Here is a 21,738-nt window from a genome sequence, read left to right on the forward strand (position 1 = left end):
CTCCTGTTCCTGCATATAGGGGGGAGATGTCTTAAAACTATCAAGATTCTCTTAAAGAAATCTATAAAAAAAAATTTCCAGGATACAGCATAAAAGTCTAAATGTGTATCTATTATTTCAGTTTGATGGGAGCAGTTGTCATTACAACTACACAAATAGGGGTACATGGATGGGTTTGAATTTGGATAGAGTCTAAATTCATTGTTAGTGGATTAGCAACAACAGTCTACTACAGTCACAGAGAGGTAAGTTAAATGCAAGCACTAAAGTATTGCATGTGAAAAGCATTACACAATTACCAACACAAGGGAATTTGAGTTCAGTACTGTGCTAAATACTCTTTCATTGTGTAATACAAACAAGATGTAAACAAAAAGCAACATTAAAAGTTCATTTTCAACATATTAACACTGCATGGATAGGCAGATTAATGCTTGTGATGGAATAAGCAGTGATCATCACTTAATTTCTTCATTTGTCTCAGCCGCATATCAACAAAGAAGACATACAGTATCCATGTTGCCAGATCTGAGCAGAGGCATCCTTTGAAGGAGGTTTATACAATGCAGTTTGAGATGGTGGGCATATGCTCTGCTTTTATACTGATGCATTACTATGTGCGCCAGCAGCCTCTAAATGACAATCAAGACTTCATATTGTTGATATCGCAAATACTTTGTATCAGAAAACTCACACTGAAATGACAGAGAATGTTAAACTCAGTGACTGCAGTAATCTACATAGTAATAACGAAGGGCAAAACTGAAGTTGCATTTTTTATGTATAGTTTTTTTCTGACTGCAAGTAATTAAAAGGATGTAAGCACAATTACTGTGGTGAATATATTTAAGCTACAATCAATTCCCGTTGCAATTGTGTATGTGGTGTGCTAAGCTAAATTAAAACCTACTGCCGCAAGATAAATCGAGCAACAGTTTGTTGGCTTTGCTGCTGGTTCAAAATGGTCACATCGTGATTGCCAGTTTGACTTATGTGACAAATCTGCCCTCATCTGCTTATTGTTGACACCGAACAGAATCATATTATTAGTGCCTTGTGAAAGTGTTCATACTCCATGCATTTTTCACCTTTTGTCATGTTCAAACCACAATGGAACAATGAAATTATTGGGATTACATGTGATTGACCAACACAAAGTTGTTCATAACTGTAAAGTGAAAGTAAAATTATGGATGAGTTTCAACATTTCTTTATGAATAAAATCTGATATGGATGTGATACACTTGTATTTATCCTTTTACTCTGATATCCCTAAATAAAATGTGCTGCAACTAAATCCCTTCAGCAGTCAACTAATTAGCAAATACCTGTTTGCAAACGAGTCTTGGTAAAAATCCAGATGTTCTGTGAAGGGTTCAGAGGTTTTTTAGAGAACATTAGTGAGCAAACGACAGTATGAAAAGCAAGGAACAGGCAGGAGATTGTGTTGACAGTACAACTATTTGTTGGATACTCCACAGATCTGACATTAGAGTTATTAGAGTGGCAAAAGGAAATGCATAGTTGAAAGAAATCCTCTTTGCAGTTTGTCACATGTGTGATAAGACTAAACGTTATGTTTTAGGCCTTCAAGCTAAAGGAGTTGAGTAGAGCAAAACTAACTCTGCACATCCCCCTACAAAACCCACAGCCACAGTAAAATATGTTAGTGGCAGCATCATGGTGTGGGGAGGCATTTCCTCAGCCGGGACAAAAAGGCAGGTCAAAATTCATAGGAAGATTGGTGGAGCTACATGGCAATCGTGGAAAAAAAATAGTTAGAAGCTGCAAATGACTTGAGACTGGACAAAAACCTTAAACATACAATCAGAGATGCCAAAGAATGCTTAAAGACAAAGCATGCTTATGTGTTAAAATGGCCCAGTCATAATCCAGAGCCCGATCTAGTTCAGAATTAGTGACAAGACTTGAATATTTGTTTACAGATGGTCCTTATCCAATTTGACTGAGCAATTTTCCAAATACAAATTGGCAAAAATCTCAATATCTAGACTTGCAAAATCATAAAGACATGCCCTCCTAACTTGCAGCTGTAATTGCAGAAAAGTGGTTCCACAAAATACTGACTCAGATGGACGGCGGGCGTAAATATGCACTTTATTTTAGTCTAGCATATAAATCCCAATCAATCCATTGAAATTTGACATTGTAACATGACAAAATGTGAACAAGTTCAGGGGGTATGAATATTTCTTCAAGGCACAGTACAACGTAGCTGAAAACTGAAAAATATATTTGCTTACAGTGCTGTGAACCAAAATACGAAAAATAGCATTTTGTATTCTAATGAAAGCGAAATTGATGTTTGACAATTTTACAAAACTTCTCCGTGTCATACATTCAATTTGATTTTCTGTTTAGAAAAAGAAGAATGTAGAAATCTGAAAGTGCTCAGAACCACAATCTGTCTGTATGTCTGATGTCATTGCATGCATTTGATGTGTCTTTTGTTAATTAGTTGATCAAATACAACCTGACTGTTGACCGTTACTCAAGGCAACATTAAAATCGATTGGTGCAGATGATGTAAAATCCTGTTATCTGATTACAAATGTCTGTCTTGACTTGTTCTGTTACATTTTTCAGCCAAAAAAACTGCGTTTGTTTGGGATTTGGACCCCTTCACTCAGTTTGTAAGACATGTGGACTGTCTTGAACGTTTTCTATTTAGAGAATGCTTAACACATACATCTAAACCAAAGACATGTAGAGCGTCAGATGCTGCTAGATGCTAATTGGATCACAGACAGTCACTTGATCCAGGGCTAACCCGCTAAACACACAGGCATGAGAAGAGAGGAGATTAGACAGCATAGGATAGAACAGGGAATTGGAACGAGAGCTTCCAGAGCGCTAATCCCCTTTTTTGAAAACACATGGGAAATTTCTCTCTGACTATGAAATTGTACACAGGATGTGTTCCACTTGCAATAAATATTGATTTGCCTCTATTTCCCTGTTTCTACCCGTTTCAGGAAATGGATGACAGAAAAAAAAAGTGAGCTGGTGGTCCCTGTTAAAAAGGAGGCCCAGGGTACTAAATAGCCATGGTGAGCTTTGCAAACCCACCGTTGGACTATTAAGGCATTCAGACAGAAGGTATAGTTCAAAAGACTTTGAATCCATGAATTTAATTGCCTCATTTGTCATTTTCACTCAGAGAGGGTTGGGGATTTGAAGAGGGTATACGGGCAGTTGGTAAAGAATACTAATCTGTTTAAAAGGAGGTCCCTCTATGCCTTTTGTAATGTACTGTTAGTAGAGTAAATTGGTTTTGGACTAAATTTGTATTATGGGAAACATTGTCATCCGCCTTTTGGAAAGAACCCTCTCGCCCACTCCCTGCTCTTTGGGTGTAGTTTCCACTGGAAAAAAAAAGGTAATTCAGGGATTGAAGCAGCTTAAAAGTGTGACATAAATTACAGAAACTGTTAGATGAAGCTCTTTTTTTGTCTAGTTTTAGTATGGCCCCAGCTGATGGGTTTCCATTTGAAAAAGATATACTCTGTGTATAAATTTCTGTAGCATTCCCAGGCTATATGCTTAACAATAGGTACAAAACCACACCAGGAAGCAATAAAGAAAAAAAGACCCGCTTAACGGAAAGGCATCATCAAAGTTTTATTACAGCATGGAAGCACTTTTCTCTTTCCAAAGATGCAGAGTATCAAATAAAAATTTGCCTCACTAATCGGTTCATCATTTATTAGACCTATAATGATATTTACATCTGGGAAATATCTTAGTTTGACTGGCACATGGGGAACAGTAAAGTAAGCACTGGGGTTGAAGTTCACACCTGAGGACCAGATGGTTGTTTTAACCACTCGAGCACATGCTGTTTTTATAATGATCTTAATATGTTTTAAACACTATCTATCTATCTATCTATCTATCTATCTATCTATCTATCTATCTATCTATCTATCTATCTATCTATCTATCTATCTATCTATCTATCTATCTATCTATCTATCTATCTATCTATCTATCTATCTATCTATCTATCTATCTATCTATCTATCTATCTATCTATCTATCTATCTATACATTGTCTCAGAAAGAGTAGTCAGTGTGCAGCTTGCATAATAGTGTAAATTTGCTGTCCCCTGAAAATATCTGAATGTGCAGCCATTATTGTCTAAACTGCAGCCAACAAAAGCAATTACAGTCCTAAGTGAAAATGTCCAAATTGCGCCCAATTAGCCATTTTCCCTCCTCTGTGTCATGTGTCATGTGACTTGTTAGTATTACAAGGTCTCTGGTGTGAATGGGGAGCAGGTGTGTTAAATTTGGTGTTATCGCTCTTAAACTCTGGTCACTGGAAGTCCAACATGGCACTTCATGGCAAATAATTGTTGCTTTACATAAATATGGCGTAGGCTATAAGAAGATTGCACCCCGAAACTGAGCTGCAGCACAGCAGCCAAGACCATACAGTGGTTTAACAGGACACGTTCCACCCAGAACATGCCATGTCTTGGTAGTGCAGAGGATTCTAGTGGTGACCTGGGAAGCGTTAGTGAACTCCTTGCCCAAGAGTTAAAGATAGTGCTGAAAAAATGGTGATATATATATATATATATATATATATATATATATTAGACATTTTAGGCACAATATGGACATTTTTACTTGGGAGTGTACTCCCTTCTGTCAGCGGTTTAGACATTAGGGGTTGTGTTGAGTTATTTTGAAGAAACATTATTTACACAGTTATACAAACTGTACATTGCATCAAAGTGTCATATTGTCAGTGTTGTCCCATGAAAAATATATCACAAAATATTTACAAAAATGTGGAGTGTACTCACTTTTGTGAGGTACTGTATATGCTGAGCTCATCACAAAAGATGAATCATCAAAAAAAATGTATACTTTCAAAAGCTTAGTCAGCAATACAAAAGTTAGTTCCTGTAATGCCAAAGAAGGCCTTTGCATCAATTAAAAATAGTTTAATTAATTAAAAAGTAAACATATTCTTACCGATGCCCACAGTTTTTATTTTTTTTTTATTTTAAAAAATGTTACCCCACCTCTGCCTTATCTTTAGAGGGTGCCTTGGTTGAAGGAGAACAATTTCAAATCTAAATTTATCATAATTAAATTTGAGCTTAACTTTACATATTTTTCATTATTATTTTTATTGTATTTACTGTATTTATTTATTATTTTTGGGCTATAAAGTATTTTATTCGACAGCTAGCTTGGGAGCCCCCTTCACCCACCAAGTTGAAGTTCCGTCTGTTGTTTCTTTGTGGATAAAAAGGACTCTGTGCCTTTAAATCGCAGCGGGGGTGGTGCTCTGTGAGGGAAGGGGAGGCCGCTTTGTGCGCCTCGCAGATGCGAAGTACACGGACATTGGAGCAAATAAACGCTCACTCACGTAGGACTATAACTCTGTCACAATTCTGCTGCCTTTTCCCCTTTGAGGAAACTAAGCAAGACCTGTGAAGATTTACTACTAGATTTCTTTCGTGTTGATGGAAAGTTGAGAGGAATATTGCCTTGAACTATTTATACGCCAGGAAGCTGAAGGAGAAAGGTAACTTTCCTTAATGTTTGATGTTTCAGAGGTTGACTGCGCACCAACCGTTCTAATTTTGTTGTGTTTGAGAGTCTGCTGCTTTGTAATAACTTGATTTAATGGCCCGTTGGTTGTTTGTTATACTTTTGTAAGACTTTTCCGTCAAGTTGGGAACGTAGGTTGAACTAAAACTCCACGGTATGAGATCTGCATCTCATTTGAATCTCAAATATAGTGGACAATCAGCGCCTGGCAGTCTCATCGGGATCATGTGTGTCCCATATGGAGGACCAAACAATGAGCCCTCTGGCGTCCTCTCCGTGCTTCATCGCCAGTCTGGCTGATGAACCGGAAGGTTCGGTATCTACTAGAGTTCTTAAAAAAGTAAATAAATAAAAATATATGCTCAGGGTATTCAGGTTCTAAGATGTTGCGTTGTTTTTCTGATTAGCTTTTGACAAATGTTACCTTGTTTGGAAAACAGACAATCTATCTGCCCAATGTAAAGGTAGCGGACGTTTTGGCTACTTAGGGCCTGTTGACCTGGGGTCCCCAAGACAACTTGAATTAATACCAGACTGGTTGCCAAATGTGCCAGTTGTATAGTAAGTGAATCTTCAGTATTTGTTTTTTTTTTTATTATCAAAAAGAGTATTAAAAGGACTTTTAAATGATATCAAGATCATGTATATAAATAAACTTGACTTGAAACTTGACTTGTATGTAGGTTAAATAAAAATTAAAAGGTACAGTGTTTTTTAAATCTGAAATGCTAAAATAATTTCTTCATTTTACACTAAAACCTATGACAAGCACTTTTGCCATGAACATGTATGTCTCAAATTAGTTGTTTTTTAATGTTAAAGAAAATAAAATAATTTCAAATTGTGCAACACGTTTAGGACCCACAGTTTATCCAGAGCATCAAACCTGAATAGTAGACAGGACAGTGTCACCTAAAGTCCATTTTTCATCTTGTTTGGGACTGGTATAAGTATGTAAATCTTGGCTGTGGTAGGTTAGTACGTTGGAAAAACCATGGGCTGGGCTGAGGTAAAAGCAGACTTTGTGGCTGCTTAGGGCTAAGCTAGGTATGTTATCAGAATTTTTAAAAAGCTATACTTCACAACAAACAATTGGATTTGAAAGAACATTAAATGATACCAAGACCATCTATGTTGAAATGAGTTGTAAGACAAGAGCACCACCCATCTTTCTTAAGGAAGTTCTGTTTAAAATTAGCAGTTTGTGAGATAAGATTGCCATGTTTGTTAATCAGTGGGCTCCAGGCTAGCTATCTTGGCCACTGATATTAGGTTGTTATACCTGTGTTAATCTATGGAGAGCAAAAAGATGAAATGTTGTTCATACTAAATAAATCAACTAATTATCAGATGTTGATCCAAGATTGGATGAATAGTTAATTGCATTAAATAATAAATGTAGTGGACTTCACAAATGGGATCCCTATTTGAAGCATGAGTCCAAAAAACATCTAGATCAGTATGTTCCAAATGACTAATAACAAGCTTTCTTAATAAACAGTTGGAACTAGGCCACAGAGCCTGAAATATGTGTCCCAATAAAGTATTTCTAGCTCCAGGACTGGATATTATTTAATCATAGCTGGGACAGATGGATTCTCTGAGCATCAGTTTTCCCTCACTCAAAGTTATGTAACATTAATACTCTTCAGTTGAATTACAGCGAGACAGCAACACACTGTAAAATATCTGGGAATCTACCTTTTTTAAACCCCTGGATCATTTGTGAGCTCCTTTTTGTTTTTATGTTTTTGGCCATTTTGTCTGATGAGCTAAAAAATATGTTCATAGACATTTAGGTACACAAAAACTTAAAGTACCCTGTCTATCTTGCTCTAATTGGAAGCAGTATAGACTAACCGTAAAGTCCACAACAATTTAACACCGCTCTGTGTCATTATTGCCCTCTTGTCACCAGTTGCTACCCCTGTTCTTGTTAAACTGTCTCTGTGGACAACAGGACGTATAAACTATGGGGCTATGGATTGGTCTTATCTTTGCACAACCGCTGCCCTCTGATTTCCTCATACATACAAATATTTAACCACACCCTAACAACAGCCCTGAGGTCAGTCAGTTGTGTAACTTTGATGAATCATTTATTACCCAGAAATAGTAAGTCTGTGTCATAAAACATAAAAACAGGGAGCATCTTCTTTTGTCTCTGCACTATTGTACACACTCCCGGCCTTTCAGTTTCTTACATTATGGCCTCTTTCCCGCTGCCAGGCAGATGTCTCTCCAATAAAATCTGTTGTGTCAGAGGGGAGAAGGGGGTGTACGGCTGTGTGTCATCTCTGACTGTAGCTTCTTTTTGCAGTCGAGACTATTTGAATTTGCTCTGGAGGATGTTGCTGCTGTGAGCAAGTTGGCCATCTTCCCAACTCTGACTGCGCTCCACTGAGGTCACTGCAGCTTTATAGTAGGAATAGAGCGTGCAGCAGTGAGGGTTGGAGACAGTGTTTCACTTAGAGATTCATGGACACTGTAAGTTCAGGCAGTTTCTCGTGCACTTTGTGAAGTTGCAGTCAGTGAATTTAAGTATACTGTAGATGCCTCGATAGTTTCATGTGGACGTGTGACCAAAAAAACTTTGTTGTGTCATTGATTGCAGAAGGTATGGGCCGGCATGAGATTTTCATGGTGTGAAAACCTTGTATTAAAAAAACACAATTTGATAGTATTCGCATTAAAAACTTGTAAAAAAAATGTATAATGTGATCTAATTGTTTTTGTAAAAGCAACAATCATTCCTAGATTGGCTTAAGTAATACAATTGATTATTATAGCCATGACAATTTTATTTATAACATTTATTGTTGTTTTGAAATATGTACCTATACAAAATGGATTGTAGAATAATGCCATGTGGAGAATAATAAACTAAAATCAGCAGGTTGTTCAGTTGGGCTACCGGTTCTGGTAATGAGCCTGCAATCAGCTGCTTACAGCCATGTTGCTCATAGCTTGTTAACTATAGTTTTATAACAGCATTTCCATAATGAGGTAGTGGGTGGTGCTCCGTTATTTTACATGCAGTAGCTGACTGTAAATATCTCCACACAAATTTGTTTTAACAATGGGGAGGAAAGTGTAGGAGCTGTCTTTCAGCCAGCTGATTGGCAGTGTTAAGCAATAGTTGAGAGAGTGAGAGCGGCGCATGACTTTATCTTCCATGCAGGTGGAGAAAACTTCTTTAGGAGTGGACCATTTTTCATAGGTTGTTTTCTGACATAGCTAATTCTTTTCTGCTTTGTTTTTTGTGAGAGTTTCCATTGGAGAGACCAAAATAGGGCTGAGCATATAACTCTTTCCTCTGCAGCACTCTTGGCAAAGGTCTCGCTCAGTGGCTGAAAGTGGAAAAGAGACTCCCACTGCCACAAAAAAGATATGATTTCCAGCAATAAAACTATAACCAATGACTTTGTCACACTGACAACATTTTATGAGCTACAGTCACTACAAAGTCCAGTGAGCGGCGATCTTTTTACAAATTGTAAACAAATTTTGCGGATGCAGACTTCCTTGTTCTCCCCTTTTTTAGAGCGATAGGAGGGAGAACACTGGAGAGACAGGAACAGTCGAGATTATACCCATCTGTTGTAAGCTTGTGATAATTGCAGTGTTTACTCCGCGAAACTGAACTGTTATCATTTCAAAGTTAGATGATTGTAAAAATCTGAGATATTTAATAAATAAAGCCATAGAGACGTGTCCCAAAGGAGCATAAACCATTCACACACAGCAGTATTGGCAGTGTCTCGTTTGTTGAAAATCTGTTAATGTTGCACGAGGGATTGTGGTTGTTTTTATTTGTGCATCAGCAGGTTATTGTTTTTTAAAGCACATAAATGCTTTAAGAGCCTAAAATGTTGCTTCCCTACAGACAGCTGTAAACAGATGTTGATGGCTAAAACTCTGTGAAAGACAAAACAAGAGCTGTATATGAGCTTAAATTGATCACTGAATTATAAAAAAATTCAACCCTTTGTCATGCTTAGAGCTAAATAATTTACAGACTGTTGATTCTCAATATATACCAATTGTAACTAGCAAGCAAACATTTTATTTTGTGAACTCTTTAGATTGACTTAATAATCAGTTTTTAACAGACACAAGAGGGGAAAAATTTAGATTTTTACCTGGGAACTCCGGCACAGAAGCAGAGGATTTATACAGCAATACCGCCACTTCCGATGTTCTTAATGTACACCAGGGAGAGGTATATTATTACTTCACTCTAACAATATTGTTTCATTTTGTTTCAAGGTTGGTGTTTTATATTAATGGTAAACACATACATTAGACGGAGTACTTTATTTGATGGGATATTTAGGGGCTAACAATATAGGCAAAGGTGGTGGTTGTGCTCTGTATTTGGCCAAATTTGCGCCCCCATTTTACAACATAACAGTCACCTATGTTTTCTCTCACAGGCTTTTCTGAGGTACATTTCTACCCAACTAGTCCATCTCTATTGCCCCTTTTCCATTAGTACCTAATCTATTCGGGACAGGTCAGTTTAACACGGGTTGATTCATTTTCCATTACAATTTAGCATAATCTCAATGGGGGTGGAATCATTAATAGCAAGGCGGCCCGACGATCCGAAGTGATGTGATTTGTAGAGACACAAACCCAACAACAGCCTAGACTGCTGCTCCGTTTATGGCTGTCAGACTCTGAATGAAAGAAGAGAGCCAAAGAAGGCTCTGGGCAGCGAGACCCGAAGCATTATGGATATGTACAGGAGAGCGAGGAAAGCCATGCTGTATCAAACGGAAGGGTACGAACTAGTGGACACGTGAGGGTAAGCTATCGCTACCTATTGCTAGGTTGCTATAATGCTGCTCCTATACACAATGAGCCCAGCAGAAAACAATTTAACAGTTTAGTTATTGAAATATGCTGTTACTTGCGGGTAACTGTTCCACACAACCGTTACTAATGGAAAAGCTGGAAAAGCAAGTCGACCTGTAGCAAAGGGCTCCGAGTTGGTACTCATGGAAAAGGGGCATATTGTGGTAAATGCAGTAGAAATGCAGAAGGGTAACGATGGTCCTAGAAAACTACCCTGGTTCCTCAAAAAAGTTATTGTAGTGAGAACATGCCTTTTCACCAACTCTGTCATATTACTATCCGTATGACTCAAAATGTTAGCCGTTTTAAACTTTGTAAATCCGTGTTATATCTTAATACCAGTTCTACCCATGCCTAGCTTTCAGTAATATTCAAAAGTTACAGGTTCTTGTTTTTTAGTTGTTTTTTTTTTTTTGCAACAATAGAGGCCTTTATTTTACAATTTTTCCGATAGTAGGCAGACAGGAAATGGAAGGAGAGAGAGGGGGAAGACATCCGGCAAAAGTTTTCAGGTCTGGGACTCGAACCTGGGATGGCCACTTCGAGGACTGTAGCCTTTCTACATGGGTCGCACGCTTAACCCCTACACCACCACGCCGTGCCCTGTTTTTTTTTTTTTTTTTTTTCTTGAGGAAAACAGAAGGCTTGTGTGTAGAGCTGTCTAGTCTCAAACAGTTGCATGATTTACACCGCCAGCCAAAAAAAGCTTCTTAGGATGTTTGAATTAATCTTTGAACATCATGAGGTCAATGTCTTCATGTCCATGTGACTTGTGTTAGAAAAACTAAATCAAAATCCAAAAGTCCCATGCTCAGTGACTATAAAACAGGAAGCAACTGCCATTAATTAATCTGGAAGTTCCCTAAATACAGATGTCTCTTTTTGGTAACACTATTTGGTGTCTCTCTTGTGTTAACAGGATGGTCTAAGAGACTCATCCCAACATCTATGATGGAAGATATTGCTGCATAAACACCATTTGCCTGGACACGCTAAAGAGCAACCTGAGTCATTTCTAGGAGTTTCTTCGCACTCATTACACCTAATTACTTTAAGTCTGTTCTCAGGGGTCAAGTTAACTTTTCCTTTCCATAACAACCTAACCTGACATTAAATCCTTTAATCTCTGTTTTGGTTTCCATCAGTTCCACCTCTGTTGTAGAAGACAATCTGTTAAACGGGAATGTTATAATGCTAAACACAGGCTGTTTACCTGTCTCTAATACACCAACCATTCCATCTTTTTAACAGTTTTTAGTAACTACATGTAACTGATTGTATAATACAATTATTTGCAAAGTGTTTGTTGGCGTGACTTTCTTCATTCATCATCGTTCGTAGTGTTTTTGCATGCAGTTAAACCAGTTCGGATGGTTACCAGGTCTGGACTGTTTCAGTTACAGCTGCTTTAAATTCTCTAACAATCCAATGACACAACACTGCCAATCATCTGGAGGCACGCCTATCTGTATTTCATTTGCTGAAATCCTTTCTTTAAACACCTATCAAAGCCTTTTGCTGCTATTTTGTCAGGCTATGGAAGGTTCAGTCATGTGGTGATGGTGCTGAGTTAAGGAACTATTTCAGTGGGTTGGGGTTCATTCTTTAACATTTTACAATTAAATGTTACTCACCAAGTGCTTTTGTGGAGAAATAATTTAGCAAACCTCCCACAGCTACATTCCATAATCTCTGGGGTTTTCAGGAGACTTATTGTAAATTATTTTGCTGAAACTCAAGGATAGATTTTTTTTTTTTTTTAAGTCTCACTGCTTTAAGAGGTTGAAGGAAACTTTTAATTAGTATTTGTATTTCTTTTCTCCAAGTTGGCCATTATAGCGCAACATTGTTGTGAGATGTCCCCATAGCTAAAAACACAGCATAAATCAGCAAACAAACCTGACAACTGTTAGAGGAAACGTTTTCTTTTCACTTTATAAATCGTAAGCTCACCATGTAAACATCTAATCAGAAATTATCTTGTTGTAAAATGGGCTTGAAGCTGAGCAATTTCTCATCTGAACTGTTTACAAATACTAAAAAAACAAAAAAAACGAATCGCTTTGAGAAGATAACTGCTGGATTTGTTGCTGCTGTGGATGGAAAACCAAAAATTCAATGTACTTCAGCCAGATTTGTACAGCTGTAGAAAGTTCCCATCTACTTTTAGTTATGCAGGCAGATCTTCAGGCTTTGACTAGATGATCTGGCTGTGCAGCCTTTTTCAAGTGGATTAGACGATCATCGAAGTATTATAACCTAAAGTCAAAAAACAAACAAAACAAATGTCAGTTTCGCAAAATTAGTTTGGGATTGCTTTGAATTCTAAGACAGATGAGGATCAAAAACGCGTGATGGATTTGCTTTTCTGTGGTGTCTGCACCACTTGACAACAAAACGAATCAGTGCAGCTACCTGAAAGAGAAACATGGACATAAAGATGTGCTATTTTTTTCAACATTTGGATAAGTCAAATTATTATTCCAAACAATGACTTCAATATTGACCAAAGAATTGTCATATTTTTTCAATGTTGGAGTAGGCCTTATTGTGGCACTTGTCTGAGATCTCATTAAAATGACTTTAAGCTATGGGAACAGTAAAGAAAAGAGTGTTTAGCCATTTTCAAACAGTACCTGTTTTAAAACCTTGGTATATCTTCATCCCAGTAACCCTGCCTTTTACCCAGTGGACCCTCGTTGTTCATCGGCATTGTTTGGACACAAAACTCTGTGGTTATTGCCTCAAAGGCAAAGGAGGGCTGTTTGTGTAAATGTGATAATGTTTGACCCAGCTCAAGTTCATACCAGAACACTTGTTTAAGACATGGGAACAGTCACAGGTACTATTCTATTACAGTTTAATAATCCTGTGAGAAACACGGTATAGGTCCACTCATCTTCCTTCCTGAGCCTCTGCAGGACATTTTCAGGTCAGCAGTCCTGTTATCTGAATGGAGTGAGGTGAAATCACAATACCTTAATAGATAAAGATCAATGGTCTTTGTTGGTCTGTATTTAATGAATGTGAATCACTTTAAGTCGCGGGCGTCGCCTTTTAGCCTCATCTTGCATGTATGTGTGAATGTGCATTGTTTTGATATCCTGTTTATGCGATTTGGGTGTGACCGAATGGTTTGTAATTTTCTTTGTACTTTGTGACATTGTTTCAGTTTTAGTTCAGAGATTTATTTATGTTTTTCCACTGAAACTTTCAGGGTGTGTATCTCCATTGATCTTTATACTGTGTATCACTCTAAAGAGAAAGCAAATATCTAATAACCTTTGAACATATTTGAGGCAATGCAATGGCTGTTGATAAACTTTGAATGCTAGTCTGAGCCACAACGTTCTATGTCTGCTAAATTTATAACGACTACTCATAATTTTCTGGATCCTAAAGTGACTGTTGCATTGTTGGATCAAAGTGGCTTGTCAAAAAACAGATCACTGTAAGCTGTAACTAATAACACTTCAGAGAAACAATTCAACGTAATCAAGTTGGGATTCAGAAAAGATCTTAGGATTTGGAAATTTTCTCTTATGGCCAACAAATACACAGGTTTTAGAAAAAAACCTTTAATTATACAGTAAGTAAAATGTAAGGGGACTTTTTTTAAAAAGCTTTTTGGGATGTTTCAGATACTTTACAGCCAGTTTTTTTCATTGTTGTGACTTGTGTCACATGTACTCTACCTGTTTAAAAGTTTAAGATACACTTTCTCACTTAATAGGATTCTTTATTTTTTTGACTATTGTAGATTCTCACCAAAGGCAACAAAGCTGTGAATAAACTCACATGGAATTACACAGTAAACAAAAATTGTGAAATAACTCTAGACATTTTTATGTTTTAGATTCTTCAAAATAGCCACCTTTTGCTGTTATTACTGCTTTGCTCTCTTGGCATTCTCTCCCTGAGCTTCATGAGGTGTCACCTGAAATGGTTTTCCGAAAGAGTCTTGAAAGAACTTCCCAGAGGTTCAATGAGAGGCGGCCAAAGGTTAATATTTCAGTCTTCACAGCAAAGGGCGGCTACTTTAAGGAACCTAAAATAAAACATATTTAAAGTTTGTTTCCAATTTTTGTTTTCTACATAACTCCATATGTGTTCATTCTCAGTTTTGATGCCTTAAGATAATTCACATACAATGAAAATAGTAATGAAAATAAAGAGACACATTGAGAATGTGCATCTAAAACCTTTGACCAGTAGTGTACATAATACAGACCACAATTTGCACATAGTTTAAACACTTTCTTTTTTTTAAACAGCACAAAGTAATGAGATGAAATGCTGAAACTCAGAAATTTGGGCCAGTTTGTGAAGATATGCTTTATTTTTTATTTGATTCTTATTGCTAAAACGATAGCAAATTCCTAGGAAAAACTAAATCTGATCATCATACCACGGGAAAAAAATGACTAATTGAAACGTCTCTCAGCTGATGTGTAGTTAGAACCAACCCTTGCACTTTTTAAACCCACATGTAGCTGCAAAGGACTCTCTCTTCTATGATATTTATTGTGAGATCACAAAGGTTAATCACTTTATTCTCTTAATTAAATAAATCTTAATTAAAAATAATCCATAATTAATCATCAGAAAGTTCAATGCTGAATGTTCAATATGTCAAATTTCGGTTTGAAACTGCTTTTATCTTGTGAAATGTTAAGATGGGTTTTAAAAAAGCCTTGAATGTTCAAAACAACTCTTAGCAGACAGTGTTTATTTAAAAAGGAAAATATTTTTCTAAAAACTCCATGGTAACACACTTCCTATCGTTGCCATGCATCAAGAAGGTCCTGGATACTTTCTGCATGGAGTTTGCATGTTCTGCACTTGCAAGCTTGGGTTCTTTCCAGGTACTCCAACTTCTTCTCAAAGTTTTTAATTGCCCTGATGAGTAAGTGTTTGCAAAGGATCACTTTTCATTGGTTGATTGCCCTTGGTTGACCTGATCTGAAGAGTTCCCGACTGTGGTCTTCAAACTGAACTCTGACAATGCTCTTGTCCATCAAAGAAGCTGAATTGTGTCAACCAGGACAAATCGCCCCGATGGTTGAAACGAGTGTTTGTCTTGCTTTGTTTTTTCCTGAACAAAAGCTTGGCAAGATGCATTGTTTTTTCCTCATCTCAAATGTGTGTTTAATCCCTCAGTATTTTCAATGTGCACTCTTTGCATTGAAAACCTAGTTGTAAATCTAACGTTGAGATTTTTCCAGACATAAAGTAACAAGTAACCTAGATGGGCCAGCCCCACCTAGTTTTTCAGTAGGTGGCCTGTGGACAGACACATCCACTGTTAAAGCTGATGCCCTTCTGCCTGGGAAGGGGTAAGGTAGCAAAACCACAGACCAGGAAGGCTTGTAGTTTAGAGAAGCTAAACAGCCTCATTTAACCCAAGTAGACACAACCTCTACAGTCTTACCCCTGAAGTTGCAAAGTTTTTAAATTTTTTTTTTTTTTTATATCCGCACAGCCTCCGAACCCTTGAATCTCATTTCTCTCTCAAAACTTTCCACAAAATAACTGATATATAAAACAATTATAACTACATAATAATCTTCTTCTTGATGTCAGTGAATTAAAAGTAATTTAACTTCAGGGTTTCAGTCTGCTTTGTTTACCTGAAAAACAGCTCCCGTTCCCTTGTAGCTGTCATTCCACAGGTGGTATGTTATTTACAGCTTTTTGTTGTCTTGTGCATTTGTTTATTAGTTGACTAGGCTTGATTTTGTTTTGATGATTCTTCATTAATCCATTAGTAATAGGCAGACCTCGGTAAAAAAATATGAGGCATCAACTAACTTAACTAAAGATTATAAGGAGAAATATTGTCTATTTTAAGAAATTCCATAAAACTGAAGTCTCCTGGAGGTTGTTTAAAGCTCATTTCTAGGGTCAATGATTTATTTATTGATAAACCTAATTTTGATAAGCTTTGGGATTGGTTGAGGTGTCAACATTAAATTATTTTAAAGTTGCTGATTGTTAATTACTTATGATTGGAAATAAGAGAACCAAAACAAATGCCAGCTGCGTAGGACAAATTTAAATTTTTATTCATAGAAAATAAAAATGCCACAGCTTCAGGAATTAAGATCAATGGACCATCCCGTTTGTTATTGGGGTACTACTGAAAAATCAACTTTCATGGTCATTTGGAGATGCATGACTCTGCGTGGCATTGTGTTGCACATCTGCAAAAGCACTAATAATGCTTACTGATGTATAAAGAGTATGGAGTGACATGTGGCCCAACAAGACAATATTTTGGGCAGACCAAACCACATTTTGCATGACTCCTTTTGTAAGTGCTCCCAGCTAAATTAACCTTCCTGTAGTCCAGACCTGCCACTGACTAAAACATGTGAATCATAAATAATTAAAGTGAATTATGAAACAGGACAGAAGGCTTGGAAGTGAGTAGGGGAAATCTTTTATTGGGCAGGAATATGAAAATGTTTAACTTTTTTAAACTTCAATTAATGAAAGTTCCTTAAGTACTATAAAATTTTGATATTTTTCTTTGAACATTTTTTAAAAGTTTTTCATTACCTTTTTGGGTCTTTATAGTGTCTTATGTTCAAATAGCATCTTTAGGGTTTTTTTATTTTTAGGGCTGCACAGTGGAGCAGTTGGTAGCACTGTTGCATTGCAGCAAGAAGGTCCTGGGTTCGATTCCCGGCCAGGGGTCTTTCTGCATGGAGTTTGCATGTTGTCACCAGGTACTCTGGTTTCCTCCCACAGTCCAAAGACATGCCTGTTAGGTTAATTGGTAACTCTAAATTGCCCTTAGGTGAATGAATGAGTGTGTGTATGGTTGTATGTGTGTTGCCCTGCGATGGACTGGCTATCTGTCCAGGGTGTACCCTGCCTCTCGCCCATAGACTGCTGGAGATAGGCACCAGCTCCCCCGCAACCCACTATGGAATAAGCGGTAGAAAATGACTGACTGACTGACGTTTTTTTAAAGCTAATTGCCAGAGGTGCATTTTCTTTCAATAATTAGAATATTATCCCTGCTTCATAATAAAGAATGAACTTCTGTCCAAAGCTACTTATAGATTTAATACAATTGTAGAGCCAGATAAAACAAAAGAAAGTGAAATGGTTGTAATTTGCCTTACTGAAATGGTTAACCCTTTATGACCAGCGGGAGCGCTGGCGCTTCCATTTGCATATCTATTTTTTTAACGCCTGTAGAATTGCGACCAAATAAGCTAGAACAATAGTTTTTTTTTTTTTTTTGCAAATCAAACCCAAGAGGTTAACTTAAATATTCTACTCACCACGTGTCCCAGAGCACGGTTTTTATTTTCCAGAAACTGTTGCAGAAATCCAGTAAAGAAATCGCAAAAAACAAACATTAAAAACCAGACCAAAGTGTACTTCCTACATCGGAATATGCGTGATGACATCGTTGGATGAACTATCACATGGTTTTCTTTCACACCAATTCCCTCAAACAACCGGAAGTGATGTCATTTCCATGGTGTTTTTTTACTGGGAGTGGTCTCTCTTTTTCCCAGAAGTTGTTTTTCTGCGGTAAACTTCGCTTGCACTTTCGCTTTCATTTTCGTTGTTTTTGTGCACTTTTTATTGTTTGAAGATGGTCTTACGAACATAGTATGTGTGCTCATAGGTATCTGGCACACTTAAATATTTAATTACACTTCTGTAAATAGTTTATTTTGATGTACATATTATCTTTTCTCAAACTGTTCACAATGTACTTTTTATGTTCGTTTTTGTCTCTGTTCATAAAAATTAGCGTATTTCAAAAATGAAGTTATGGAAACACTCCAAATAAATTTCCTGTGGTTTGAAAGGGTTTTGTGCAACTTTTTTACACTGTAATGTTTGAGGGATACAGCTATGATATTTCTGTATTTAGGAAAATAGGTGTAAAAAACAAAAACAATTTTAATTTTTCTGGTGGTTAATTGCACTTTTTAGCAATTTACTTAGTTTATATGGAGATATTATATATAAAATATTAAAATGTAGGATGTAAGGGTTGTATTGATGTATAGCAAATTGAAATGCTCCAAAAAATGGCTCTACAGCATGTACAAATGTAAAAATATGCTCTGGCAAGCTTGTTCTATGGTAGGTCATAAAGGGTTAAAACTTATTTTGGCTTTTAATGAACTTAAATGCAGTGTTTGCTTGTAGCTCATTAAATCATTAAACTGATCAGCTGTTTCACACTGAGTCGAGCCTCTTAGATGAGATTTTTCTTTGGTTGCTTGGAGGAAAGTTCATTAAGATTGACATTCAGAACAACCTAAATACATGCTTGCTCACTGCATGCATGTCCACAGGACTACACAGGATGTAAATAAATAAATCAAGGTTGCATTTATACTGTCAAATTGCCTTTCAGAATACCATGAGCAGTGTTCAGACTCTAGTCTTTGTGTTGCTGTCTTGTCAGCTATAGGGAATTGCTTTAATCGGGTCAAAGTTGCTATCTTTGTTAATTTGCATGTCCCTGGTGGGGTGTTGGTTAGGGCTGTAACAAGATTAGGAAAAAAACTGAATTGTGATGTTGCTGAATACTGTGATGATGATACTGTAGCTATTGGGGTTAACTCACAAAATCGTCACTCTTCAGAGAGTGTAGTGTAATCACAACGATCACCCTCTTGGCCTCTTGGTCACTGAGATTTATATCATGTGTTTGGATAAAAACACAATGCAATCAGTCAGACTGACCCAATACTTTGGCACCAAACAGAGTTTAAAAGCATGGCACAGTCTGCATCAGGGCATTTTGTGAATCACCATGAATCACTTCATACCACCCTTATGTCTGGTTCACATGGAAAAATATTTACACCCAGATTACCGTGATGGCTGTAAAATTATCTTTTCCAGCTAAGATTTCTAAGTCTTGAATTCTAGCATCAAATGCTGAAATAGAGAGGATTATTCATGCTTTTATTTCAACTAATCTTGATCATTGTAGCAGCCTTTTTATGTGTTTTGAATAAGAAAGATCTTGACTGTCTCCAGTGAGATCAGAATGCTTCTCCAAAGCTTTTAACCAACACACCAAAGAGAAAGCACTTTACTCCAGTTTTAGTCTCTTCACATTGGCTACTAGTACATTTTAGAATTCATTTTTAAAAATGTAGTCTTTACTTTTAAAGCCCTGTGTGGTCAATCTCCTGCCTATACCTCTGGCCTTCTAGAGCCATACATCTCTTCTCACAGTCTGAGATCTTACACTCGAGGGCTGTTAATGGTCCTAAGAACACATTTTAAGACCAGAGGGTATAAATCCTTGAGAGCTGTGGACCCCAGATTGTGTTGACTCATCTTTGTGCTGTCTTGAATCCTTTGATTCTTTTTAAGAAGTGGTTAAAGACTCATTTACTCAGACTGGATTTCTCTCGTTTCATGCTGCGTGATTTTACATGGATCCAGTTTTTATCTTTTACGTTTTGTATCGTTTGTGTTGTTATTCTTGTATTTATTGTAAAGCACTTTGTGGTTTTTGACATGTTAAAGGTGCTATTCAAAAAATGTTTGCTTATTTACTTACTAGTTAATCAAAAAATTATGTAAAATCAATGAAAAAATCTAAGCAGTTTAATATCAATATAAGTGGAATATAAGCCTTCTATAATTATTTATGCCTATAGCTCATAAGCATGCTTGACTATCATAAAAAATAAACAAATTTTCAGTGGTTTGAGTACTTTGGTGTGAAACAAATCACTGGACCTTAATCCATGTAGGAAGGGATTAAATGGCAAAATGTGGGCAGCAAAATAGAGGTGCAAATAGATCCAAATTCATTCTGTCGTCAGTGTTTTGTTGTCTGACATTGATTTTAGCACTAAGAGGGTTAAACGGCAAATATGTAAGTTTTAGCTAATCTGCTAGTTTTACAAACCAAAATGGTTTTTTAGATTCCTGTGTGAATTTTATATTCCCATTTAAAGTGTTCAATATAATTGGTTATGTTTGCCACTAGTACATGCTATATTCTGCTTGTACTATTATCTCAAAGACTTGTGTTATTATTAGCACAGCTTCAGTGCAGGCAGTTTGGGAACTTATACAAACTGTACAAAAACAGTTCAGATTTTAGCATTTTGTGATCATTGGTGGGCATAAGTCATAAACTACTTGACAACTAAGAAAAATTAACCAAAATGCAATAGTGTTAGTAGATGAATCTGAAATGGTTTGTTTACCGATACAAAATGGGAAGAGAGGAAACAAGGGTACAAAACAGGAGGTATGAATTGGTGAAGGGGCAAATAGACACAGAGCCTTTTCATTGACAGTGTTTTGTTGGTTGCCATCTGTGTCATTAAAGTTAACACCATGGGGGTTTATTTACTCATTATGTTGGTTTGGCCTTTCTGCTTGAGGCCTTTTTATAGCTGCGTTGTGTGTTTTAACTTCAGTGGGGAGGCTGCTGATAAAAAGGCTAGAAGCCGTTGAGAGGTTGACCCAGTGTGAACAACGGTCACTTATCATCCAGTCACACTGAAAGACCTCCCGCAGATCTTTACCAAACTTGCTGTGTGTGCTCTCCTTTGCATACTTGTCATCACTTATCTTTTGGGTCATATTTTATCTCTATAAGGTCTCTTTATTAGTGACTTGCTGTCTCTGGGGAAACAGCAGCCATTGTTGCAGCTAAATTAAATCTACAAACTGCAGTACAGCACAAGCCAACTGTGACTACCATTCTTGCCTCCACAATGCATTATGTAATTTGTCTCTGTCAAAGTACAATCCTTTGTCGAAATTCTGCTTTGCTTCATTGTCTAGCAGCTATTGGACGATTTATTTTAACCACTTGGCTCTGATCCTGGCTCCTGGTACCAGGCGCGAAGCTGGTCTGTTTGTCCTCCACTGAGAAGAAGGATTTTGATGATTACACAAGTACTTTCCTGTCCACACACTAAAGTCTAGTACAATCCCTCCACTGTAGCTGTAATGAGGGTTGGACATATTTTATGCGGGACCCGGTGAAGGAACGTCTGTCAATGTGCTGGCATTATTTAGTAATTCTTGTAGGGACACCCTTCACTGCCCCGCTGAGTACTTTCAGTGCTTCCATCTGTGCCCGAAGAATCCTGAAATAATACTGACCGACAAGCAAAAAAGCCTCTCCCCCTCTAACCTTTATTTGGTGGAGGCAATTTAATTTTTCACCAAAAATATTTTCTCGGAAGATGTGTGAAAACACTGACACAAACCTTATCTGTTTGTTCTTGTAGCTGAAAATCCTTTCTGTCTCCAGCACAAAGTGGT

At 37.1% G+C, this 21,738-nt stretch overlaps 1 protein-coding gene across 1 annotated transcript in view; it reads left to right on the top strand.

The window, feature by feature from the left end:
- The first annotated feature begins 5,329 nt into the window (after positions 1 to 5,329).
- cdc42ep4b (CDC42 effector protein (Rho GTPase binding) 4b) overlaps positions 5,330 to 21,738 on the top strand; it is a 31,743-nt gene continuing 15,334 nt past the window's right edge. The window contains exon 1 of the mRNA XM_047377674.1: positions 5,330 to 5,566. The gene's annotated coding sequence lies outside the window, so the exon portion shown is untranslated. The remainder of the gene's footprint in view (positions 5,567 to 21,738) is intronic.

The sequence above is a fragment of the Girardinichthys multiradiatus genome, chromosome 10 (assembly GCF_021462225.1).
Source record: "Girardinichthys multiradiatus isolate DD_20200921_A chromosome 10, DD_fGirMul_XY1, whole genome shotgun sequence".
Classification (NCBI taxonomy): Eukaryota; Metazoa; Chordata; class Actinopteri; order Cyprinodontiformes; family Goodeidae; genus Girardinichthys; species Girardinichthys multiradiatus.